Raw genomic sequence first — 26,896 nt, 5'->3', positions numbered from 1 at the left:
TAATCATTGCAAAAAAGAAGTTATGTAACAATGGGATAGACATAAGCAAAAAAAACCCCTTCAATTTTCAAAAATCATATACAAAAATTAACTTGAAATGGATTATAGACCTAAACATAAAACCTTTTTTGTTTTACATCTAGAAGGGAACATAGATTTTTTTCTCACTTTGAGTTTGGCAAATATCTCTTACTTATGACAAAAATATTATAAACTATAAAGAAAGAAAAAATCAAGAAACTGGGCTAATTTAAAATAAAACTTTTGCTCTTCGAAAAGCTTCTTTAAGAGACAAACCACAGACTTGGAGGAACCACTTTGAAAATATGTATCTGATAGAGGCCTTGCATCTGACTCAGGCAGACAACATCCCTGCTGGGGTGGTGTCAGAGAAAACCCAGTTAGGAGCCTCGACTTCCATTCCAGCTGGTCCTAACAAGGACTCCCCCCAAGGTGTCAGTGGAGGCCACGTGGGAGCCCGTACTTCTCCCACACCCGGCAGCAATGAGGCGTTTCTCTCCCTCTGCATTGGGATGTATCTAAAGAGGCCTAGAGAAGAGTCAGGCCTTCCACTATCACCCAGTGGCAAGAAGGCCACCCCGCAGTTGATATCCATGCCAAGATGCATCGGAGTTAACTTCTGGAAACAAAGAGAAGAAATATCTTGAAAGCAACCAAGGAAACACAGTTCTGTACCCATAGAGCAATGATTTTCTATTTTCTACCTTTTTCATCTCATGGCACACATGAACTAATTACTAAAATTTGGCGGCACAGCAAAAATGTTTTTTGCCAGTTTGACAAAAAATAGATATAATTTTGATTAATTCACACAAGATAGCTATTATGTTAGCTGTTCTTTTTTGTTTGACAATCTAAGGGGAAAGAGGTCAGTGCCCTTGACTAAGTAATCAGGTATTGCATGGTTTACAAATTCTTGTGGCACACCAGTTGAAAATCGCTGCTATAAAGGAAATAAAACAATTTGAATGACAACAGATTTCTCATCAGACCCTGGAAGTCAGAAGGAAGTGACACAATATTCTTCTAGTGGTGAAAAAAATAACACAGAACTCTACATTCAGAGAATTAGAAAGGAAGGAAGAACGTGGGAAGAGCAAATATATGAGTAAATATAAAACATTCTCTTCTCCTTTCAAGTTTTCTAAATTATGTTTTATTGTTGAAGCAAAAATTATAACAATGTCAGGTGTGGTTTGCTTTTTGTGAAACTTTAAATTTATTATTTTATGTTACGCACACAACCACTTGTCAGGTGACTATAATTATATTTATATTCATACATTCATACATGTTACATAGAGACTCAGAGGTGAGGCTCAGAGTTATAAAGACAGCTGAGTGAATAAATGGTAGAATTGGGTCTCGCAATCATATCTAACTTATAAAAAGTAATATTCTCCTGTAAACTTAGTATGATTTTTCCCACATAAAATAAATTCTTATTATTTTTCACGGGTTAACTACTTTTTATTGAATTTATTGGAGTGACATTGGTTTGCAAAACCACACATGTCTCGAGTGTACAATTCAGTAAAACATCATTTGCACACTGCGTCATATGCCCAGTACCCCAAGCAGTCTCTTTCTGTCCCCCCTTTTCCCCCAACTTTTCTTTTTTATGGCCAAGTAGTATTGCATTGTGTAAATGTACCACAGCTGTTTTATCCACTCATCTGCTGATGCGCACTTAGGCTGTTTCCAGATCTTGGCTATTGTAAATAACACTGCAATAAACACAGAGGTGAATATATTCTTTCAAATTAATGTTTCAGGTTTCTTTGGCCATATTCTCAGAAATGGAATCACTGGGTCAGAAGGCATTTGCATTTTTAATTTGTCTGAGGAAACTCCATGCTGTTCTCTTTAGGGCTGCACCAGTCTGCATTCCCACCAACAGTGCACTAGAGTTCCCTTTTGTCCACATCCTCACCAGCATGTTTGTTGATTTATTGCTGACAGCCATTCTGACAGGTGTAGATGATATCTCACTGTGGTTTTAATTTGCTTCTCTCTGATGATTAGTGACATTGAACATCTTTTCATATGTCTATTGGCCATCTGTATATCCTCTTTGGAGAAGTGTCTATTCAAGTCCTTTGCCTATTTTTTAATTGTGTTGTCTTCTTGATGTCGAGTTGTATAAGTTCTTTGTATATTTTGGAAATTAACCTCTTATCAGATGTATTATTGGCAAACGTGTTCTCACATTCAGTGGGTTCCCTGTTGATGGTTTCTTTTGCTGTGCAAAAGTTTTTATTTTGCTCTAGTCCCATTTGTTTATTTTTTTCCTTTATTTCCCTTGCCCGAGTAGATACATCGGCAAAAATGTTGCAATGAGTAATGTCTGAAATTTTACTGCCTATGTTTTCTTCTAGGATTTTTATGGTTTCATTCCTTACACTGAAATCTTTAATCCATTTTGATTATTCTTATGTATGGTGTAAGTTGGTGGTGTAGACTCATTTATTTTGCATGTATCTGTCCAATTTTTTCAACATCATTTATTGAAGAGACACTTTACCCCATTATATGTTTTTGCCTCCTTTGTCAAATGTTAATTGACCATAAAGGCATGGGTTTATTTCTGTGCTATTTTGTTCCATTATGCCAGTACTATGCTGTTTTTGATTACAATGGCCTTATAATAGAGTTTGAAATCTGGTAATGTGATACCTCCAACTTTATTTTTTATTCTCAAGATTGCTGAGGCTATTCGGGGTCCTTTGTGGTTCCATATAAATTTTTGGAATATTTGTTCTCTATTTGTGTATATCTGTGAGACCTATAATTGGTATTTTAATAGAAATTTCATTGAATCTGTAGATTGCTTTTTAATGATTTTTCTTATCTATGAACACAATATATGCTTCCACTTATTTGTATCTTCTTCAGTTTCTTTCCTCAGTGTCTTATAGTTTTCCCAGTACAGGTTTTTTATATCCTTGGTTAAATTGATTCCTACATACCTTATTTTCTGTTGTTTTTGCAAATTGGAACGGAGAAAGTAAAACTGTAATTATTCACAGGTGACATGATATTTATATAGAAAATCCTAAAGACTCCACCAAAAAACTACTAGGTTTAATAAATGAATTTGGCAAAGTAAGAGGGTAAAAAATTCATATTCATAAATTGGTGGCATTTTTAAAATACCAATAATGAAAGAGTTCTCAAGTGTGGTTTTAAATGTGTGTAGAAGAAATATTTCAGACAATGGTATTATAAGCAGGGAAGAGTAAAAAACACAAAGGGTGTAAGGTTTCTATCTTTGAACTGGTAAAGTTATTATACCTGCAGATAAATTGTATATATATAACAGGATACCTACAGCAACTGCTAAATATATATATATATACATATATATATATATACACACACACACACACAAAGAGATGCTCTCAAAAACTATAGACAACTCAAAATGGAATTCTAAAAAATGTTAAAGTAATTCCCAGGAACAGAAAAAGAAAGAAAAAACAAAAAAACCAAAAACAGAGAACAAACAGAAATCAAGAAAAAATATGGCAGACTTTATCCCAAATATATCAATAATTACATTAAATGCAAATGTTCTAAATACACCAATTAAAAGACAGAGATAGAATGAATTAAAAACCATGACCCAACTCTGTGCTGTCTCCTATAATCTCACTTCAAATACAAAGAAATAAGTGAGCTAAAAGTAAAAACAATGAAAAAATATTATGCAGATATCAAAAGAAAGCAGGATTGACTCTGCTAATGTCAGATAAAATAGACTTGAGAGGAGAGAAAATTACCAGAGAGAAATTGTCATTATATAATAATAGATGGGTCAATCCACCAAGAAAAATCGCCCCACTAAGTGAGTGTGCGCTGAACAGCAGAGCCGCAAACCTGTGAAGCAGAAACTGATAGAACTAAAGAGAAATAGACAAATCTGCAATAGCTGGAGACTTCAAATCCCTCTTTGACAGTTGATAGTACAATGAGACAAAAGCCAGAGACGCTCTGAAGAACTCAAAGGATCTAGTCAACATTTGTAGACCACTCCATGTAACACCAGCAGAATACACGTTCTTTTTCAGTGGCACAAATGTATGCAAAGATGAACCATTCTCTGAGCCGCAAAACAAACCTCAGTTGAAATCATGCAGGGTGTTTTCTCCATCACAGTGGAATAAAACTAGAAATCAATAACGAAGGAAACAGGAAATTTTCCAAAACACTGGGAAAACACACTTCTAAGTAATCTACTTGTCAAAGTAGAAATCTTAAGGAAACTTAAGAAACAATTGAACAACAAAAAGGAAGAGGTAGCATACCAAATGTGTGAGACCCAGCTCAAGCAGCGCTGAGAGGGAATTTTACAGCACCGAGGTGCATGTTTTAAAAAGTGGGCTGAGGTGACTGGCCTGGATAGGGGCCCCGCTTTCTGTGCCTTTTCTCTGTGCCCTCTCTGTAGTGGAGGACAGACTGAAAGATGTGGTAGTATCAGCAATCTTCTGACATTAAGTATGTGTTCATATAGGAGGGGGAACCCCCAAAACTGCAGTTACCTTCTGGAGGATGGGCCCGGTGTAGGCTAGGTGAGTGTTCTGGGAGCCCACCTGTATCAGTGTATGAGCTGGTGTTCTTGTGAGAGGCTGCATGTGGTGTGGCTTCAGTGAATTTTTCTTGGAAGACACTTTCAACGCTTTTGCCCGTTTCTTGATTTGTAATTGACTAGTGCACCTGCCTACACTGCGCTGAGCATTCAGCAGTTTTTAACCAAAAACAGTGTGACCCCCATGCCCCACTCTCCCTATTCACCCCATCTCTCCCCAAGTGACCTTTCTTTTTGTTTTCCCTACGAGAAACATCCTCAAAGGGAAATGATTTGCCTATGGGGAAGAGGTGAAACGAAAATCAGCAGAAGCACTTTATAAAAGGCATCAAAATCCACGAGTTCAAAAACTGTTTTGGCAGTGCGAAAAATTGCCTTGATAGGTGTATTGCATCTAGTGGAGAGTACTTTGAAGGTGACTACACTTTAAACATGTAAGAATAGATGCACAATTTTTTGTAAATAAATTCCGGGTGTTTTTGGTTCCTCATATCATATCATGTCTTGTATGTAAATGTAAATCTGAAGCTCTTGAAGGTTATAAAGCTCTGTGGATATCTCTTGAATTAAACAAAGCATTGACTTTTGTATATTTTTCCTTCTGTGGAAAAAAAAACATTGAAGATAGAACTCACTATCAAATAGCATATTAAGATTTACTTCTTTAAAACCTACAGCAAAATATCCCCCATCCCGTTAATTATCCTTGATATACAGTGAGTAACTTTTAATTATGTACTTAAGTGAATTAGCCTAATTTAATTCACTTTCAGTCTTATTTTTCTCTTTTTAATATCCTCTCTCTGGAGAGGGCTTGATAAATTAATTCACACCACTGTGCAAGGCTTAATGCTAACTCCCCCAAGTGCATTTGCATTTAACCAGAGGAAGATGCGTGCCGCAGTTACATGGGACGAGGCAGGTGATCTTCGATTATAACTCCTGGCTTAGTGATCGTTTACTGTGTGCTTGGCCCTGAGAAGGTTACTTGATCTTTGTGAACATCCGTGTCCTCATCTGTGTAATAATGCCCGAGGGGTACTTAATGAGGGGTATGTGAGGTGAAACAGTAGGAAGAACCCAGTTCAGTGCCTGCCCGTTGGTGAACCCCCAATCGATTTTGGCTGCCACCACATTACATGCTACTACTATTTCTCTTTTCTGTTGGTATTAATAACCCAGTGGCTTTTGAAGGTTGGTGTTTTAGCATCCTGAGATTAGAGCAAACACAGCGAGTGCATCTGCTTTTTAGGTTGTAGCTCTTGGATCTCTCAAAAAGCATTGCAGAGAAGGCGGAAAGGAGAGCAGCACTTGAGTAAAGTGTGAATGTAGGGTGTGTATGTGAGTGTGTGTGTGTGTGTGTGTTCATTGGTGGGGGCAAGGGAGGCCTTGCTTGTTGCCGTATTTCAACACTGACAATATACTTTGGCAAAATTTGGGAACATTATGTGGAATTAAAAAACAACCCAGACATCTTTTGTTATTTCAGACAGGCAACCTGGATCACCCTTTACTGCAGCAGCACACACAGCCCCCACCCCCCATCACTCTCTAGGGCACGACTTTCTTTATCTTCACATCCCTTGTTGTCAGTTGGTATTGTTTTATCGGATTTTTAAACTTTCAGTTTATATTCTCTATTCCACTAGAACATAACTCATTAAGGCAGACAGATATTTGGTCAGATTTTAGCTGCTTATGTCTTCATGACTAGAGCATGTCTGGTACATAGTAGATATTCTACTAAATAGTTGTCAATACACGTATGAATGAAAAATATCAGGACTAGCCTATCACTTCTGAAAAGTATGGTTTGTGTTTGAATGATAATTTGTACTAGGAGTCTGGGAATACACTAAGAGGTTTATGGGAGATCTTAACTGTCTTAAACAGTCATTATGATTTCATTATCTTTTCAACAAATATTAAATTTTTTGGTGCATAATGTTTGCAACTTCATTTCCATTCCTTCAGTACCTATTTATTGGGTGCTGTATTACCTACTGAGAAATACAAATTTAAGTAAAACATTTCCTGTTCTCAAAAACTCGTGTGTATTTAGAAAAGACTTATATACTAGGGACACTTTCAACTATTCTATTCTCGTAATTTTACAAAGCTACCTTGGTTTTCTGTTTGTATGCCCAGTCTATTTTCTTGCTCATCGGTGCATTCCATAATTATAATATGGAAGTAAGGAACTCATATTTGAAATTCAGATTTAGAGATTCATTTTCAAGGAATTTACCGTAGAATCAAGTATGTAAACTGAATAAAGTCAAGGTCAGGTTTGTTAATTAGTTTCTATTGTTGTAGTGTTTGTTCCCCGAAAGTTCTTAGCAAAAATCAGACATCGAAGCATGAACTAGTAAAAATACCTAAATGATCTGCTCGTCAGTGGTGGTCTGCATGAAACATCCTGATTGTTTTACTAAGTTGTTCCTTTCACATACAGAAGAGGAGTTTCTTTTTGGAGTATAGCCTGGACTGTAGGGGCGTGTATGACTCCTGCTATTTCTTCACTGACATACTGACCGAAATTCGTAGCAACAGGCTATGAATTGAGAATACATTTGGCTTCTCAATGCATTTGTATTGTACTTGAAATAACTTATCTATATGTGTGAAGTGAACTTCATTGCATAATCTTTATTGTAGCCATTTTTGACATATTATTTTCAATATAATGTGCCTTAACTCCTCTGAATTCTCTCTAGAGAATCTAGTATTGTTTGGGTTATTTCATGTTTTCTTTTTATACTTTGTTTACAAAATATAATCTTAGCATTTCATAAGTGGTAATTAAAAACAGCTACAGTTATTAACACAATATTATTCTGGCCTAAAATATTTTTCGAGACTTAGTGGCATAGCAAGTGTATGAACTGTTAAATTTACCCAGAAGACAAATACTCTACTTGGTGGAAGCTAGTACAAATTCAGCAGGATTACTGTAACTCTAGCCCTCACTTAACATTGGTTAAGACATCGAAGTCTGTACACAGCTGGTGACATCCCATTGCTACGGTCTACAGACTGGTAGGGAATCCAAGACAGGGATCAGTGTCACTGGGTTCATTTTGGGAAGTAATATTCAGGGAAGGCTTCGTGAGGGTACGCAGTTTCATTCTCAGTTACTAAAAATGTATTTTGGATAAAGTTAGCAGAACAGTGTCTTGGATACCCATTCTGCATAAGGTCGGCCCACTGAGGACTGACTTCTGCCGAGTTTTACGGTGGGGTGATTTACGAAGCCTCTGCTGAGAGTCGTAGTAAGAACCTGACCATGAAAACACAGTTGTGTCTATTCAAGGATGTTGCGGAGGGGCACGTTCGTTACATCAGGCAGCATCCTCTTACGGGCATGACTGCATGATTTTATAATGTCCTAACAGTGTAGGAATATTTAAAATTGTGTGACTAATGGCACCCCTGCCATCCTTCTCTGCCCCTGCCCTTCCCCTCCAGGTTCCCGGAGAACTCATAACCTCGTGATGATAGCCAGCGTGTAGGCGATGGTCACAGAATGAGCAGCTGCACCCTCATTCTTTCCCCCATATTGTCTTCGCTTGTTTCACTTTATCCTTTTCCCTTCACCTTTTATTTATGCCATTTGACTCTAATTTATACCTCTATGGAAAATATCTTAAATTCCTTCTGAAGTAAGGAGGAATATAAGTATATCATGTACATCATAAAGTCACCCACTCATGGTCCAAATAATTGAGGTACAGTATAGGATATATTTGAATGATCTGTTTCCTGTTGACACACCCTGTAGCTGGCTTGCTTTCTAAAAAATATTTGTCTCCTTCTGGACTATTGAGAGTGCATTTGAAGAATGATGATTTCTCCCTACGGTGAATTTCATGAGTAGCAGAGACAAAACTGCCTAACAGCTGCCTGTGTCTCAGGGCCTTTGCGTGACCTGTTTTCTCTGCTTGAAAGTTTCCCCTGACATCTCATGTGGCTGGCTCCTTTTGCCATTCCAGTCTCAGGTTAAACATCTCCCAGAGGGGCCCTCGCAGACACCTCCGTCTCAGCAGTTTCCCAGGGAACCTCCGTCCCGCCACAGCGCTTCGTTTCTACCACCACACTCATCAAACACTGGCATTTTCTTACTGAATTGTTCAGTATCTGGCTCCTCCCATAATATAACCTCCATGAGGAAAGGGACGTGGTCACCCTTGTTCTTTGCTGTCTCTCTAATGTTGTTCAGTAGCCCATTTCCTGTAATTAGCTATTCATTTTTAATCCTCTTAACATTTTCCAAAAAGGGTTAAATAAACTTTTACCCAGATGGGGTATTGTGGAGCCATTCAAAAATAGAAAAGATGAATTCCACATTATATATGCAATATTTTTACAACTCTGTAAGATACACGCAAAAAAAGATGGGAAATAACAATGGTTTTTGGCTTTTATATGAGGTATACGAGGTTAATGGGCTGGCTTGCTGCGGAACCCATTCAGTTTTTCAAGCTCTGTATTGCTGCTATGTTGCTTTTAGATGATTTGGCCTTCTTGAGGCCCCTACTGAGTCATATGCAACTAATACATTTGCATATTAATGCTGAATTTCTTGTGAGTTAAAACCTTAATAAGGGTTTTTGGCCTGAGGCTGAGGGGAAATCTTGAATTGAGTAGATCTGAGGGATGGTGTTGAGAGGACAGGTAGAGTGGAAATGAACCTCAGGGGAGTAGAAATGGTGTCCTGGGAGGTAGAAAAGAAATGAGTCAAAACTTTTCAAATACAATCCTACCATCTCTCTATACACCTCCCTTTTAAAACCTTCTTTCAAAGACCTGAAAAAAAAACCCCACAAAAGTGTGGACTTTACATGTATCTGACTTCACAGAGCTCATCCTCTGCCTAGGCTCTTTGTAGGGATGCTCAGGAATCCACTGCCCTAAGCGTGAAGAGCAATGAAAACCGAGGCGGCTTCAGGAAGGCCGCTGAAAGCGGTACAAGGGAAGCATCTCAGCTGGTCATGTCGAAGGCCAGGTGGAAGTGCTGTACCACCAACACCTCAGTAGCTGTCCACATGGCATGGCTATTCATTCCACAGATATTTTTGACTGGACACTGTTTGAGAGACTTTCCATGTAGATTATCTTACAAGTACCTGAAACTCAAAATGACTGAAAGGAGGCCAGAACAACCCAAGCTATTCCACTCTTCTTACCTCTTTATTTTAGCTACTGTTTAATAAATCTCCCTAAAGCCCAGGAAGCTTTCTTGCCTTCCTTTCCTTAAACAAATATATCTGGTAAATTATCAAATCTTTTTAATTTGTTCTTTGAAATGCCCTGTGTGTCACTTTCTTGCTCTCACCATTGTTGCCAGCTTAATCCTGGCAACCGCACGACTCCCTCAGATGGTCACACTCTGATCCACTCCACATGTGGCTGACAAATTAACTGTTCCAGTGACATTGATCTTGTCATTTCCCTGATAAAAAATTAATATAGACTGTTTCTCCACTCATTGGGGCCATAGTTTTTAAACAAGAGTATGTATTCATTATAACAAATGCTAACTGTGGACAAAATGCAAGGCTCATGTAAATTTATTTTCCCCACATGAGATAGTTTATTCATTGAATGGGGCTTAAGGAAGAGAGTGATTAAATTACAGTGCGTGGGTCATAGTGGTTTTGCATGAATTAGTGACATAATTGTCAGGCTAAGCTGTTCACTATCACCACTTTGCACACACCATCATTTTATTGATTTTCTTAATCCACTAGATGAAGGAAAAGTAAACATCCAAATATCCTGGTTTTTGAAACTTGGAATATATCAGACTTTCAGATATTTCAACTTGGCTTTTGGTTTCACTTTCTATGGTACACTCAGCTAAGGTTTATGTAAATTTTAAAGCTAATCAGACTTTAGAGAATTTTCGTGCTTGTATTTTATCGTGTTTTGTTTTGCCTCCAGTCCTCGAGGGGGATGAATTCACAGTCCCGGACCACTGAGGATGCAAAGGTTTTGCAGCACTGAATTAATTATGTGATGAATTCCAAACTAGGGTGGCATTCAAGGTCCTCCTAGATCTACTTAACAATACTTTTCATTATCTCTGCACACTACCTTTGGTGTAGCCAAATATGCTTGTTCAGTTTTTCCAATACTGTGAATGTTAGGCCTTTGCTTGATATTCTCTCTACATGGGATATTTCCCTTTACTTCAATAATGTCTTGGATTAGGTTCCTTGGGAAACAGACTCAGAGATGGACATTTGCATGCACATGCACGGGATCAACACCCTGAAGGGAGTGAGGGAGGAGGGTTTGAGTAGAGGAAGAAGTTGAGCGATGAGGTAGTTACCATTGAGCCCTCTGCCGATCACACGGGGGACCACCTGGGAGCTCGGGAATGGGGCGGCCCTCCAGTGGAAGCACGGTAGTTGGGCCTTTGTAGTCCGTTCCCCTCCCTTCCTCCTGTGGAAGGGCACTTCGGGGGGGGGGGGGGGGGGGGGAGGCCTCAGGTGAGAGCCTTCAAAAGCCAATGCTCCTGGCAGCTGTCAGAGTGAGTGTTTGTTTCTGAAGGAAGCATCTGGGCACCAAGCTCAGTATCTCCTATATTCCCCTCTCCAACTGTCAACCACTTATTAGGGGGTAGTTTGTGTTTTGCCTTTTTATTAAAAATTTTTTGACTGATCTAGCTTCCCTGGATTTTCTGTTTCTGGGAATTCCTGTTCCACTGAGGATCCAAGCCACTCATTTTTGTGGTTAACCACATTGTTACTTAGTTACTTTCTGAGTTATGGCTTTTCTTTCTAACTACATTGTTAGCTTTTTCCCCAATGTTTCTTCAAGGATCTGTCTTGTACTATATGCATCATAACTGAATACTTGTTGATTGAATAAATGCATATAAAACAGCGTGGTCTACAGAAATACAAAATAATCTTTGCTTTATACACAAAGCAGGCTAAATCTTTCCATTATTTCTAAGCTTCACAAAGCTTCACAAAGACCCCAAAGAAGGTTGAAAGATGATCCACAGAAGTAAAAAGAATTAAAATTTGGAGTCATTTTTATGAGTCAGTGGTTCCCTTCTTTTTTGTATGTGTAAACCAGACTGATTTGGATTTTCTGTTATATGTAAAGTAAGAATCCTCAGTTATCTGTGTAGTTACAAATATTGTGATTTGTGTAAAAAAACCAAAATGCCAAAACAAAACACCTATTTTCAACATGCCATTCAATCATGTAAGCCCAAGAATGTGCAGAAAATATAAGGCGTCCTATTTTGTTTAATTGTCTTCTTTCTCACATGGGGTATATATACATCGGGATTCTTAAATGGAGGTTTTGGGGGTTTTTTCATGCTGGCTTATATTGATTAAATAATAAAGACTATTAAATAAAATTATACAGTTGGTATGTATGAATTATGAACTTAATGTTTTCTTTATTAACACCAAGGTTTTATTTAATACCGAACAGTCAACATTTACTTTTCATTAATGTAAAGCAAATGCGTTACTGAGCTACAGATAGATGAATTGTTCATTTTGACTTCTATTCTGGACTAGTGAAGGTGCTATAGGATCTATACCTATTAGTTGACTTTCCTATACTTTAATATACTTAAATATGTGATTTTGGAGGACCATCCAGCTCAATAAAGTCATAACTCAAAGTGTTTCAGGATGAAAGCAGCATGAGGAGCTTTTTACCACAGATTGTTTTCTAGACTGGACTAGAAAGTGGATTTAATTATGATGGAAGAAGATTTTTTGTTTTGATTCTAAATGTGCATCTAGAAATATACTATATTATTTATTTTTTATTTATTTTACATTTTATTATTTTTTAGAGAGAGGGGAAGAGAGGGAGAAAGAGAGGAAGAGAAACATCTATATGTGAGAGAAACATCTATTGGTTGCCTCTCACATGCCCCCAACTAGGTTCCTGGCTGGCAACTCAGGCATGTGCCCTGGCTGGGAATTGAACTCATGACATTTCAGCTTGCTGGCTGGTGCACAATCCACTGAGCCACACCAGCCAGGGCTATATTATTTATTTTTTACTTAGCCTGAAATTTTTTTGAATTATTTTTTTGTGGAGAGCCATATTGTTGGTGAAAATGGCAGAGTTGTTTCTGTTTAGTTATTATAGCTTTTATTTCTTTTTTGGGGTGGTCTCTATATGATTTTATGATGGCTTCTATTAGTGGAAAATAGGAAAAATGACAGTTTCATTTATTTTCACTCTTGATGGTTTTTATGTCTTTTTCTGGTCTTACTCTCTTGGCTAATATCATGTTGAGTGGAAGTGGTAATACTTTGTATTTTTATGTGTGTGGGTCCTAATTTTTAAAGGAGTGATTACTATAATTTTAGTCATTTTTTGATGGATCCTATTTATAGGGTTAGGAAAGTTTACTTCTCTTAATAGTTTGCTAGGATTTTTGAGTTCAATAATATTTAAAGACCTTCTTTGTATATTAAAATTATCATATGACTTTTCCTTATTCTATTAGTGGGAAAATACATTATTGAATTTTAAAAGTGTTAAAACAACTTTGCATTTCTGGAAGAAATTGATTCTGATCTAAATGTATAATCTATGTTTTTATATTGCTGAATTTAGATTGCTAATAAGTTGTTTAAGTTTTTCCTTCTATTTTTGGAAGTTTTAAATTTAATTTCTTTCTTTCGTGGTTATCTCAGAAATAGTATGATGCATGTTCAACTTAAAAATCTGAAATTGAGCAACATCTTTACCTTCCTCCTGAATAATGCGAGGACTTTTGAGTGCTTTGCCTGCAGCCACCACTTTCCCCAGCTTATATGCTGTTGTTCATTACTTCTATTTCTTCTTCCTCTTCTCCTTCTCCTCTTCCCCCTTCTTTTCCGTCTCCTACTCATCCTCCTCCCCCTCTTTCTTCTCCTTCTCCTTCTCCTTTTTATTCAGACCCACAAAAACAGACAGAAAATAAGTACCTTAATTCTTCATACACATTTCAAGGTGTTCTTTCACACACTTCCCCCTAGACATCCTCGAAAGCAATCTTCCAATTCTGTTCTTTTTAAATATCTGAGCCATGCCATTATCCATCGTCCATAAATCAGTGGATCCCAGTTCTTGCAGTAGAGCTGTTATGTGGTCAAGTAAATATTCTTAAAGCTTGGGAACCTTTTTAGCAGACTTGTGAATGAACCTATAGTGCTGTAACAGTTCAGCAGTCCACTTGAATTTTATGCTACTGTATCATGGAGGACCAGGTCTAAACCAGTCTCAAGTGTTTGGGCCTGTTTTTGTTTCATTTTGTTTGGTTTTGCTTGTTTATTCTTAGTCATGGATCATAATGAACTCCCCATGAGGGAAAGGAGGCAATGTAGCAGGACTATGTATTGAAGGACTCTAAGGTACCTGTATGTATAACTTACGTGTGCATTCTGGATTGCTAATATACATACCCAGTCTTATGGTTTGGTGAGTCAGAATACCCACTTCATGATGGGCATCTCAGGTTTCAGAGCCAACTAATATCCCATAGTCAGGTGTTCTTACAGGGTCCAGTAACAAACCAAGAGTTGCATTTCAAAAGGAAGCTGGCTGTCTATAGGAGAAACAGACAAAACCTCACTAAAATTCCATAGAGGTCTGTGCTGTGATTCTCCTATGCAGGCTTGCCAGTCACTCAGAGCAGCATCTCACTTGGCACAGGCACTTCCAGCATCATTGGATCTACTGGAGCATAAGGATTGAGTGCTAGAGCAGCATATACTATAGCTGGTCCTGCTGCAGAGTCTAGTCTCGCCCTGGGCCTGAGTCAGAAAGGGTAGCTTAACAGATTGCTCAGTATCTTGTGGTACGTGATGCCTTCAAAATCCACAAACAAATGTTGGAGAGGATGCGGAGAAAAGGGAACCCTAGTGCACTGTTGGTGGGAATGCAGACTGGTGAGGCCACTGTGGAAAACAGTATGGAATTTCCTCAGAAAACTAAAAATGGAACTGCCCTTTGACCCAGCAATTCCGCTGCTGGGATTATACCCTAAGAACCCTGAAACACCAATCCAAAAGAACCTATGCACCCCAGTGTTCATAGCAGCACAATTTACAATAGCCAAGTACTGGAAGCAACCTAAGTGCCCATCAGCAAACGAGTGGATCCAAAAACTATGGTACATTTACACAATGGAATTCTACGCAGCAGAGAGAAAGAAGGAGCTTATACCCTTTGCAACAGCATGGATGGAACTGGAGAGCATTATGCTAAGTGAAATAAGCCAGGCAGTGAGGGACAAATACCATATGATCTCACCTTTAACTGGAACATAATCAATAGAAGAAAAAAGCAAACAAAATATAACCAGAGACATTGAAGTGAATAACAATCTAACAATAGCCAGAGGGGAGTGGGGTGGGGACAGTGGGAAGAGGGGATTACAGGAACTACTATGAAGGACACATGGACAAAACCAAGGGGGTGGGTAGAGGTGGGGGAGGAAGGTGGGTTCAGCTGGGGTGGGTGGAGGGATGGGGAGAAAAGGCATACAACTGTAATTGAATAACAATAAAAATTAAAAAAAAAAATCCAGAGAGGGCTTGTTCCTTTGTAGAATTAGGTGGTGTGGGTGTAGCAACTTTGGAGACATATTCTGCAGGATTAGTGGGCCCTCAGGGGCTTCACCAACTTGGTGCAACCCTAAATTTTCATGAAGCAGACTTTCCATTGTGGTAACTCAAATCAGGTTTCAGCTTATCAGATCTAATTTCATTTTTATATTTCCATAAGCTTCCCATCTGTTTCACCTCTAGGGACATCGTGATTGATTATCAGTCAGTATGAAAGATTACTGCTGGTCAAAATATTTTGCTCATTATTTTGTCCCTCTTCCCCATTATGGCAAACATGTCCATCTTGCCTATGGAAGTTAAGCACTGCCACCTGGTCTTTGCTAAGTCTGGAAGACATCCTCCCAGTTGAATGCGGAGTCTGTCCAGTTGGCAACGCCTCTCACTGTCATCTGTCAGTGCCTTTAGAAGACAATCACCACAGAGCTTATCAAGGGTGTTTTCATGGTAGTGAAGAGAATGTTCTGTGGGCCTATCTGAAGTTGGGGGTGAGTGAATGTAGAGTTTGCACATAATAAATTAATTCCACTGTTCTTATCTTTCTAAGCCTTTTGGATTCTTTTCTTTATATCAGGATGTACGGTGACATCTCAACCTCATTGAATGTCAGACTCTTTTGAGGCTGAGTAGCAGTGAACCAATACAGAAAATTGTTAGAATATGAGAGCTAACACTTTACATGAGGAATCTCTAGCTTATCCCATGTCAATTGACTCCCATTATTCTGGAGACCAAAAGTCCCACGATCTGCTTTCTGGAAGCAGGAGAACCAAGAAAGTCAGTGGTATAATTTATTCTGAGTCCAAGGGTTTGAGAACCAAGGGATGTCCCAGCTTTAAAAGAGAGAGCAAATTGCCCTTCCTCAGCCTTTTTGTTCTATTTAGGTCCTTAACAGATTGGATGATACCCATCCACATTGTTGAAAATAGTCTTCTTTACTCAGTCTGTTGATTCAAAGCCTAATCTTTTCTGGCAACACTCTTGCAGACACAGAAATATTTTATCAGCTATCTGGGCATCTCTTAACCCAGTCAAGTTGACACATAAAATTAGCCATCACAGTATTTACTTCTCATCCACTGTTCTCCACTTCAATGCTTTGGCCCAAAATTCTGAAGCAGCTGGAATGTCTCACTCCACACCCTGTTACCTCGATTGACTTAATGACAGAATCTGTTTTCTTTTCTTAGTCACAGAGTATTTTATTTATAGAAGCATGTGGCCCAAAAATTAAAATACATTTTTATATATTCATTTTGAAATAAATACATTTCTTGGAGTTTATTAACCAATTAGTAATCTTAGTATATTACATAGTTAGAATAAACATAGCCACAAGGCATTATTCTTATTAGCAAAAACCAAAATGATATATTGCAATTCTTTCTTAGTTAAATGATGGTTATACTTCAGAATTTTTGCTGTGAAGCTTATATTAGAAACATTTGTGTCTCTTCTGGTGTGCTTTAGATAAGTCGATAGCTAATGCAGGATGGGAGCTCATAATCCTTGATACTCAGGCTCTTATCTTGTGAAATCCAATTTAAAATAAAAGTTTTCTCTCATTTCTGACTATGGCACAGCAGGTGTGAATCTATTTTATTATTCATATTATACAGGATTTGTTGTAGTTCAAAACGGACTCGGTGTGGATATTGTTCAAAGGTCCAGCTAGCCACCAAGCAGATGAAGACATTTGAACTTCCTTGTAGTTATTCAGCCTGAGCTTTGAGATTCACAGAGTGAATCCTGGAGGATGCCACACAGCTCCCAAAACATCAGCACATTTTCTCCAGTGACACAAAAAAGTCCGTATGTGACAAATGCTAATCAACTAAAAGTAGTTATCTTCATCATATTCTTTTTTTAAAATAAGTGATTTAGGCTTAAAGAGTTGAAATAATTTGCCCACGAATTATTGCCACGAACAAATCTAAGTGCCAAAATTAGGATTCTGCCTTGGGAGAAAAGTGCTTGACTTTGTGATTGTAAATTGTCCAAATACCAATTTCTCCTTCTCCTAGAAGTGTGACGTTAGAAAGTTACTTAACTTTCTTAACTAATATTTAATCAAGCATAAAGTAGGGTAAATAGTTCCTACCTTAGTGGGTTGTTGTGGAGATTAAATAAGCATATGTATTTTGACCTAGTGACTTGTACAACACAAGACGTCAATAAATAGTTATTTTCTCTTTTCTCTTCAGATAGGAAAGGGTGTGATAGAATCAATACCAATAAGATTCTCTGAGATATTTTTATAAGTCGTTAACAGAGACGGCTCTTTGATGACTCATCTACATCCTCTTAATTGGACTTAATTTTATGCCCTAGGAGAGAGATTTTATTTATATGCAATAAGGTGATATGGGAAATTGAATTTTTGACATGGGTTTTGCTGAAACGTTTTAACTCAGTGGTTTACAAATGTTTTGATTGTGCAACCTTATTCATAAAAGTATTTCTTTATGCATCTACAATATTGATGTTCATGCGTAAATTATAGGCATGTACAAATGTGTTCATAAATTTTATGCATAATAAAACATGTAAACAAGGATATTTTTCAAAAGATGAAATAAAATAAATCAAAAGTAGCAGTCTAATAGTTCCTTCCCATTCCCTAATGTATGGTCACCTGTACCCCGTGAGGAAACCAGCACTTGCTCCAGCCATTAGGTGGACGAGCACAGTGATGTGCTGAAAACTCATAATTACATCGGACACATATTCATATGTTTCTTTCTGTTTCTGTTGGTGTTCTTGTGCCATTCACGATCTAGTCAAACTCCAGAAGACAAACAGGATGACCCCAGACAAGGGGTCTTTCAATCCTGAAAGATGATTCATGAAGTATTTGTTAGAGAGTTGGTCCTTGGGAGTATTATTTTGTTTAGAAAAACTCTTTAAAGCACAAACTATTTAAAATACTTGTATATTTTCATCTCTTATGATCTAGGAATTATCATCTGAATTTCGTGTGTACTTACATGCCCAGCCCTGGGCTGGATGTTAATTGGTCAAAGTATGATTATACTTGAAGATACTTCATACTTTGAATAATACATAGATGCATTTCCCTGAACTGCCAAGTGATTTAGAGAATGGGCTTTACAATAAGACACATCTAAGTTTGAATCAAGTCTTTTAACTCCTAATCTCCCTCCATTAGTCCAACCATCATCTCCCTTTCAAACTTTTGGAGTGGCTAGGATAAACCGTGGACTGTGCCAGGACCTGAGCTGCTGAGGATACGCAATGCTGCCTGAGACTGTGTCAAAGTCCCTTTTCTGTTCCGTTTAAATTTGTGTCTCCAGGCCCTAGAGCAATGCATGTATTTATTGTGTGAATAAAGGAAGGAAAGGAAGATCATGTAGCCCAGCAGAAAAGTCAGACATTAGATAAAGTAAAATGAGACAAATACTTAATTTTGATTGTGTTGAGAAGAGAGAGGACAAGCACAGACATTGTGAGAGCTTGAAAATGAGGGGACTTCCTGCAGCCTCGGTAGCCTCTGGAAGGTTTCTTCAGGTAGTGACAACGAGGTAGAACAAGGACTTAGAGATTTAAAGTGAAAGAAAGAGTGCAAACGGGATTTGGGCAGAGGGGTAACAAACCAGGGTGGGAGAATGTCCTGATGTAGTGAGACGCTTGTCTTAACTGAGACTGGAATACAGCCAGAGTTCCTGGGAGGAGAGAGTTAGGGAGAAACACTGCAGGATGTGGCTGCAGAGTGGTCAGGGGCCAGATCATTGAAGACCTGGGGGTTCATTGCACTAGCTCCTTTGGGTTTCCCCGCCTTTCTGTGCGTTTGCCTCCTTTTCTCTCCAACATTTTACTTCACTCTGTCGTTGCCTTATATTCAACTACATTTTAATGTAACAGATAATAACAAAACAAAATAATGTTTAAAAGATTATGACATATTGTACATATATTTTGTTTTCCTTGTTTATGCTTGAATGGTAATAGTCTTCACAATAAGATCCTTGCCTGCTTTACTTTCTGATATGCCTTGATCTGTTGGGCAGGTTTAGGCTTCAGTTTATCCTGCAAATAGGTAGGCAGCTTGTTTCAGGGTGAAGCTTGCAGTACAGAAAGCAGAGCAGAGAAGCAGAAAGTCCAGGTTCTTGCCATTCCTTGCTGATGTTAGTGAGCTCTCCAGTAACTCCACCTCGGGCCTGTGCAGCTGAGGACTTTCTAGCTGAGTAAGCCGGTCAGTGGCCTTTGTTATGTGAGCTAGTTAGAACTGGGCTTTCTGTTGCATGCAGCCTCACTCATCTTAATGCACACATGTGATAGGCAAATTGGGGGATAAAAAGTAGGTTGGCATGCCTGTGTTGTGAGGAACACTTTTTAAAAACGTTTTATTGTTTTTTTCCCATTACCATTTAGTCCCCTTATATCTCCCTCCCTCCCGCAATCACTACACTGTTGTTCATGCCCATGGGTCCTTTTTTCTCTTCTAAAGTCCAAAGTCTAGATCAATATTTATTTAAAGGCTAAAGGTAGACACCTAATACTATACATTTCAAAAAGTGAAGGATTATCTTTGAAATAAAAAGAGAAAATGAGGCATCAAAAATATACAGATTCCTTGTATATTATTAAATGGCTTTTAAAAATTATTTCTTATGGTTTTCCAAGACTTACTGAATGAACAAAATAATCAGCCTCATGTGCTCTTATATTAATAAACCACATATATTTATATAAATCCATTAACTGAATCAAATATAGAAGTAGTTTGTAATCAATATCATATAACTAATCATGATTTGAAGAGTAACAAGATGGTGGATGGCTTTAGCCATTCACTGACAGTTGAGAATCAAAGACAGCATTTGCCAGAAATTCCAGTGTTACGTTAGTTGCCAGCCCCAGGCGCAGTCCATTACAGGTGGCAAGAATCAGACTCTCTTCTGAATGAAACTCCAGGAAGGATCTGTTTTCTTCCCCAGAAAGGAAGAATGTCTAATCTGGTTGATAGATTCCTGCAGATAGATCTACCGAGTGTGACGTTATCTTCCTTTTTCTCTGCCTGCCCTCCAGAGCAGCGATGACTTAGACAGAATTTACTGGAACACCATTTTAACCATGTCGTTCCTCTTGCTTTTCTTCCTTTGGTCCTATTGTGCTATCGCTGCAACTTACCCATTCTCTTTCCTTCTGTTGCTTCCACAGCCTCGGCCTTTCCTTCATTTCTCTACATTATTTGATTCCTTTCACAAGTGACTGATTCCTGTCCAAAGAGAGACATATGAAAAATCCAAATAAAATAAAACATGACCAGTATAGGCCACTTTCTAGCAAATAAGAGAAGTCACATCACTGTCTTAGGTACAGATGTGCCAGGACACCATCCTGCTCCTCGCGGACACATGCATATCCACCTCCACCTGTTGTCCTGTCGTGTGTTAATCCAAGGCTCTGCTTATGGTTAAAAAAATACCTTGACAGCCATTGACATTTATACTATGGCCAAATATGCCTTTAAATTCACTTACTAAATTAAAAAAAAAAAGGTAGCCATATTTTCTCTTGACAGGACAAGAGGTAGTTGTAAGAGACATTGATTTCAGCCTGAAAAAAGTAAGTTGTGGAGAAGGAAGGAAGCTTGAAGAGAAATCTAGCATTTAATTATGTGAAATTGTCACTGTGGAAATTTCTGTTTACAGTATTGTCATTTCTCAAAAGATATTTTCAGAAGTGACATTTTGATTAGGATAATTTTCTGCTTTCAATATAGTGTGTTTTTATCACTATTTGGCTCAGTGGCTGTCAAACCAGCAAGCCTGCTGACAGGCTTTTTGAGAGTGGATGAATGCAGGCCCCGATGTCTTGGTTCTCACTGGGGCTTATTGAATGCATCGCTATTTCATTGACGTAAAAACCACTTTGTACCAAAGTAACTGAATTCAGTTATACTGCTTGGTAAATAGGTATACATAAGACATTGATGAACTCAGAAAATTTCACATGTACAAACAATTTGGAAAGAAACCAGAGTTGAAACCCAGGGTTGGAAGAATATACATATATATTATTCAATTCAAGGCAATAAGGTTTACAATGCATGCACTGGCTTCAGAAGATTCTTTTCGGAAAACATCAGCTCCTTTCATGTGTCAAAATATGCCTTGAGGCTAAATTCCAGTAAGAGCCCGTATTAATAATTAGATAATAAAATGCAAGCAAAAAGATGAAAGCTGTTATGTTAAGTTGTCCTAGGAACAGGAAGGCTTTGAGGTGACAGGATTACAATTTAAAATTCTAGAAGAAATTATGATGAGTAAAGTATGAAGGATTTCAGTTATTTAGTGTAAGAAGAGATTAATGAAAGAATACTTCAATATTTTTTCTGAATGTTTTAAGAAATGCAACAAGAAGCTTGACTACATTGGCTAGTTTAATTGTCACATTATCTGAAGGAGGAAGATTAGGCTATAATTCTCTGATAAGAAGGGAAAACAATAAACTTCATGAATCTGTATTCAAAGTCCTGCTCTAACTTTAAATCTTACAAAGAGCCTTTATAGGTTAACTATACAGGCTCTGACTAATCCACTGAATCCCAGCCTTTCACATCTACCTGCAGTCAGTATTTTATTTTCTGATTGACAGTTGTTGCTTCTGGAATATTCTGCCAGCTTTAGAACATCTCCACCATTATTATCCTGCGTTTAAAATATCAAAGCATTAGCTTTGCGCAGTGGCAGTATCGTAGCCAATGAGGTTTATCCGAGGCGCGATTATTGCTAATTGAAAATATCAAAGCATTTAAAATGGGCACAATAAGTGGGTGACAAATTACATGTCTTTAACATGGTATCTATGTGTTCCATTTTTCTCTTCTTAAAATAATCTAAAACAATAAATAAAAGTATCTATTGTAAATAACCATTGATTAAAAACAGAAAGTAAAAATTGACTAAGTATATATAAAAAAAGTCCTCCATAATCCCATCATCAGAAATAACTTTTGTTAAAATTTTAATACATGTTTTCCAGTATTTTTGTACATATATATTCATTATTTAACAAAATTGAACTACACTATACAAACTAGCATCTTGACAATTTAAATTATAATCATGTCTCATGTGAAAATTCCATTGATAAACTTAATTGTATTTCATATAAATACATCATAAGGTATTTAACCAGTTTCCCTTTCTTATACCTAACTTTCCCACTTCATTTATTGAATAGACTGTCTTTACCTCATTCTATGTCTTGCCTCCTTTGTCAAATACTAAATGACCATAAGACATGGGTTTGTTTATGGGCTCTTTATTCTTTTGAAAACATTTTTTAAAAAATTTATTTTTATTTGTGATCTTGGAGAGGAGAAGGGAGGGAGAAAGAGTGGGAGAGGAACATCAACCTGGGCCTGCCTTCCACACGCTCCCTGACTGGGAATCAAATGGGCAACCTCTCCGTTTGTGGGACGACACTCAACTAAATGAGCCGCACTGGCTGGGGCTATTGCTCCTTATTCTGCTCCAGTACCATGCCATTTTGATTCATATGTCCTTGTGGTGTAGTTTCATAGGGGCACAGTGTCATACCTCTAACTTTATTCTTTCTCAGTATTGCTGAGGCTATCCAGGATTTTTTGTAGTTCCATATAAAATTTTTTATTATTATAGTTCTGCAAAATATGCCGTTAGTATTTTGACAGGGATTGTGTTCAGTCTATAGATTGTTTTGGGTAATATGGACATTTTATTAATGTTCATTTTTCCTATCCATAAATATGGTGTGTGCTTCCATTTATTGGTGTCTTCATTGATTTCTTTCTTCAGTGTCTTATGGTTTTCTGAGTACAGGTCTTAATTCCTGGGTGTTTTTTGGTGCAATTGTAAATAGATTGTTTCCTTAGTTTTCCTTTCTGCTGTGTCGTTATTGTTATAAAAATACAACTGATTTCTGAATATTAATTTCGTATCTTGCTACTTTACTGAATTCATTTACAAGTTTTAGTAGTTTTCTGGTGGAGTCCTTTTCTGCAAATAATGAGAATTTTACTTCCTCCTTTCTAATTTCGATGCCTTTTATTTCTTCCTCTTGTCTGATATCTGTGGCTAGGACATTCAGTACTATGTTGAATAAATGTGGTGAAAGAGAACATCCCTGTCTTGTTCCTGACCTTAAGGAAAATGTTTTTAGTTTTTCCCCATTGAATGAAATGTTATTCTCATAAATGTCCTTTATTATGAGGTATTCTCACTTTGCTGAGTGTTTTTATCATAAATGTTGCTGGAGTTTATCAAATGCTTTTTATGCATCTATTGATATGATTATGTGATTTTTATTCTTCATTTTGTTCATGTGGTATATCACATTAATTGATTTACAAATACTGTACCAAGTTTGCATTCCAGGAATAAATCCTACTTGATCAAGTTATATGATCATCTTAATGTATGCTCGAGCCAGTTTGTTAATATTTTGTTGAGGATTTTCAAATTTATGTTCATCAGGAATATTGACCTATAATTTTTTTCTTTGTAGTATCTTTTTTTTTATTGTTATTCAATTACAGTTGTATGCCTTTTCTCCCCATCCCTCCACCCCACCCCAGCTGAACCCACCTCCCTCCCCCCTCTCCACCCTCCCCCTTGGCTTTGTCCATGTGTCCTCCACAGTAGCTCCTGTAATCCCCTCTACCCACTGTCCCCGCCCCCACCCCCCACCCCCGCCCTGGCTATTGTTAGATTGTTCTTAACTTCAATGACTCTGGTTATAATTTGTTTGCTTTTTCCTTCTATTGCTTATGTTCCAGTTAAAGGTGAGATCATATGGTATTTGTCCCTCACTTCCTGGCTTATTTCACTTAGCATAATGCTCTCCAGTTTCATCCATGCTGTTGCAAAGGGTATAAGCTCCTTCTTTCTCTCTGCTGCGTAGAATTCCATTGTGTAAATATACCATAGTTTTTGGATCCACTCGTTTGCTGATGGGCACTTCGGTTGCTTCCAGTACTTGGCTATTGTAAATTGTGCTGCTATGAACATTGGGGTGCACAGATTCTTTTGGATTGGTGTTTCAGTGTTCTTAGGGTATAATCCCAGCAGCGGAATTACTGGGTCAAAGGGCAGTTCCATTTTTAGTTTTCTGAGGAAATTCCATACTGTTTTCCACAGTGGCCTCACCAGTCTGCATTCCCACCAACAGTGCACGAGGGTTCCCTTTTCTCCGCATCCTCTCCAACATTTGTTTGTGGATTTGTTTATGTTGGCCATTCTGACTGGTGTGAGATGATACCTCATTGTGGTTTTAATTTGCATCTCTCTGATGGCTAGTGATGCTGAGCATCTTTTCATATGTCTCTGGGCCCTCTGTATGTCTTCCTTGGAGAAGTGTCTGTTCAAGTCCTTTGCCCATTTTTTAACTGGGTTGTTTGTCTTCCTTGAGTGGAGTTGTGTGAGTTCTTTATATATTTTGGAGATCAGGCCCTTGTCTGAGGTATCATTGGCAAATATGCTCTCCCATACTGTTGGTTCTCTTTGTAATTTGGTTCTGTTTTCTTTAGCCCTGCAGAAGCTTTTTATTTTGATGAGGTCCCATTTGTTTATTCTTTCCTTTATGTCCCTTGCTTTAGGGGATGTGTCTGTGAGGATGTTGCTGCGTGGAATGTCTGAGATTTTCCTGCCAATGTTTTCCTCAAGGACTTTTATGGTGTTACGACTTATATTTAAGTCTTTTATCCATCTTGAGTTTATTTTCGTGTATGGCGTAAGTTGGTGATCGAATTTCATTTTTTTGCACGTAGCTGTCCATATCTCCCAACACCATCTGTTGAAGAGACTGTTTTTGCTCCATTTTATGCTCCTGCCTCCTTTGTCAAATATTAATTGATCGTATAGGTTTGAGTTTATTTCTGGGCTCTCTATTCTGTTCCATTGGTCTATGTGCCTGTTTTTATGCCAGTACCAGGCTGTTTTGATTACAGTGGCCTTGTAATACAGTTTGATATCAGGTATTGTGATCCCTCCTGCTTTGTTCTTCTTTCTCAAAATTGCTGCTGCTATTCAAGGTCGTTTATGGTTCCATATGAATTTCTGCAATGTTTGTTCTATATCTGTGAAATATGTCATGGGTACTCTAATAGGGATTGCATTGAATCTATAAATTGCTTTGGGTAGTATGGCCATTTTGATGATGTTAATTCTTCCAATCCATGAACATGGTACATGCTTCCATTTGTTTGTATCTTCCTTAATTTCTTTCTTCAGTGTTGTGTAGTTTTCTGAGTACAGGTCTTTTACCTCCTTGGTTAGGTTTATTCCTAGGTACTTTATTTTTCTTGTTGCTATATCGAATGGGATTTTTTTCCTGATTTCTGTTTCTGCAGTTTCGTTGCTGGTGTACAGGAATGCCTTTGATTTCTGGGTATTGACTCTGTATCCCGCTGTTTTGCCAAATTCATTTATTAGGTCGAGTAGTTTTTGAGTGGAGTCTATAGGGTTTTCCATGTACACTATCATGTCGTCTGCAAACAGTGACAGTTTCATTTCCTCCTTTCCAATTTGGATGCCTTTTATTGCTTTTTCTTGTCTGATTGCTGTGGCTAGGACTTCCAATACTATGTTGAATAGGAGTGGTGAGAGAGGGCATCCTTGTCTAGTTCCTGATCTTAGTGGGAAAGCTCTAAGTTTTTGTCCATTGAGTGTGATGTTGGCTGTAGGTCTCTCATATATGGCCTTAATTATGTTGAGGACTGCTCCCTTTATTCCCACTTTGCTGAGTGTTTTTATCAGAAATGGGTGCTGTATCTTATCAAATGCTTTTTCCGCATCTATTGATATGATCATGTGATTTTTGTCTTTGCTGTTGTTGATGTGATGTATTATGTTTATTGATTTGCGAATATTGTACCATCCTTGCATCCCTGGGATGAATCCCACTTGGTCATGGTGGATGATCTTTTTAATATATTGCTGGATGCGGTTTGCTAATATTTTGTTGAGAATTTTAGCGTCTATGTTCATCAGCGATATTGGCCTGAAGTTTTCTTTCTTCGTTGTGTCTTTATCTGGTTTTGGGATTAGGATGATGTTGGCTTCATAAAAAGAGTTTGGGAGTCTTCCATCAGTTTGGATTTTTTCGAATAGTCTGTGAAGGATAGGGGTTAGTTCTTCCTTAAATGCTTTGTAGAAATCTCCTGTGAAACCATCTGGTCCAGGGCTTTTGTGTGATGGGAGTTTCTTGATGACTGCTTCAATTTCCTTTGCTGATATTGGTCTGTTCAGGTTTTCTGCTTCTTCTTCATTCAGTTTTGGAAGATTATATTTTTCTAGAAATGTGTCCATTTCATCTAGGTTTTCAAATTTCTTAGCATACAGGTCTTCATAGTAATTTCTTACGATCCTTTGTATTTCTGTGGTATCAGTTGTAATCTCTCCACTTTCATTTCTAATTCTGTTTATTTGGATCCTCTCTCTTTTCTTCTTGGTAAGCCTACTTAAAGGCTTGTCGATTTTGTTTATCTTTTCAAAGAACCAGCTTCTGGATTCATTGATCCTTACAATTGTGCTTTTAGTCTCTATGTTATTTAGTTCTGCTCTGATCTTGGTTATTTCCTTCCTTCTGCTTGCTCTGGGCTGTCTTTGTTGTTGTTCCTCCAGTTCTTGTAGGCATAGGGTTAGGTTGTTTGTTTGAACTGTTTCTAACTTCTTAAGGC

At 37.8% G+C, this 26,896-nt stretch overlaps 1 protein-coding gene and 1 non-coding gene across 2 annotated transcripts in view; both read left to right on the top strand.

Moving 5' to 3' along the window:
• C8H8orf34 (chromosome 8 C8orf34 homolog) overlaps positions 1-26,896 on the top strand; it is a 301,307-nt gene that overhangs the window by 7,505 nt on the left and 266,906 nt on the right.
• LOC128781557 (U4 spliceosomal RNA) lies at positions 21,909-22,043 on the top strand. Its single transcript, XR_008427577.2, has one exon. It is a non-coding gene; the product is annotated as a U4 spliceosomal RNA (small nuclear RNA).

The sequence above is a fragment of the Desmodus rotundus genome, chromosome 8 (genome assembly GCF_022682495.2).
Source record: "Desmodus rotundus isolate HL8 chromosome 8, HLdesRot8A.1, whole genome shotgun sequence".
Lineage (NCBI taxonomy): Eukaryota > Metazoa > Chordata > Mammalia > Chiroptera > Phyllostomidae > Desmodus > Desmodus rotundus.
Note: the sequence above shows the minus strand (reverse complement) of the source record. Positions and strands in the feature narration are given on the sequence as shown.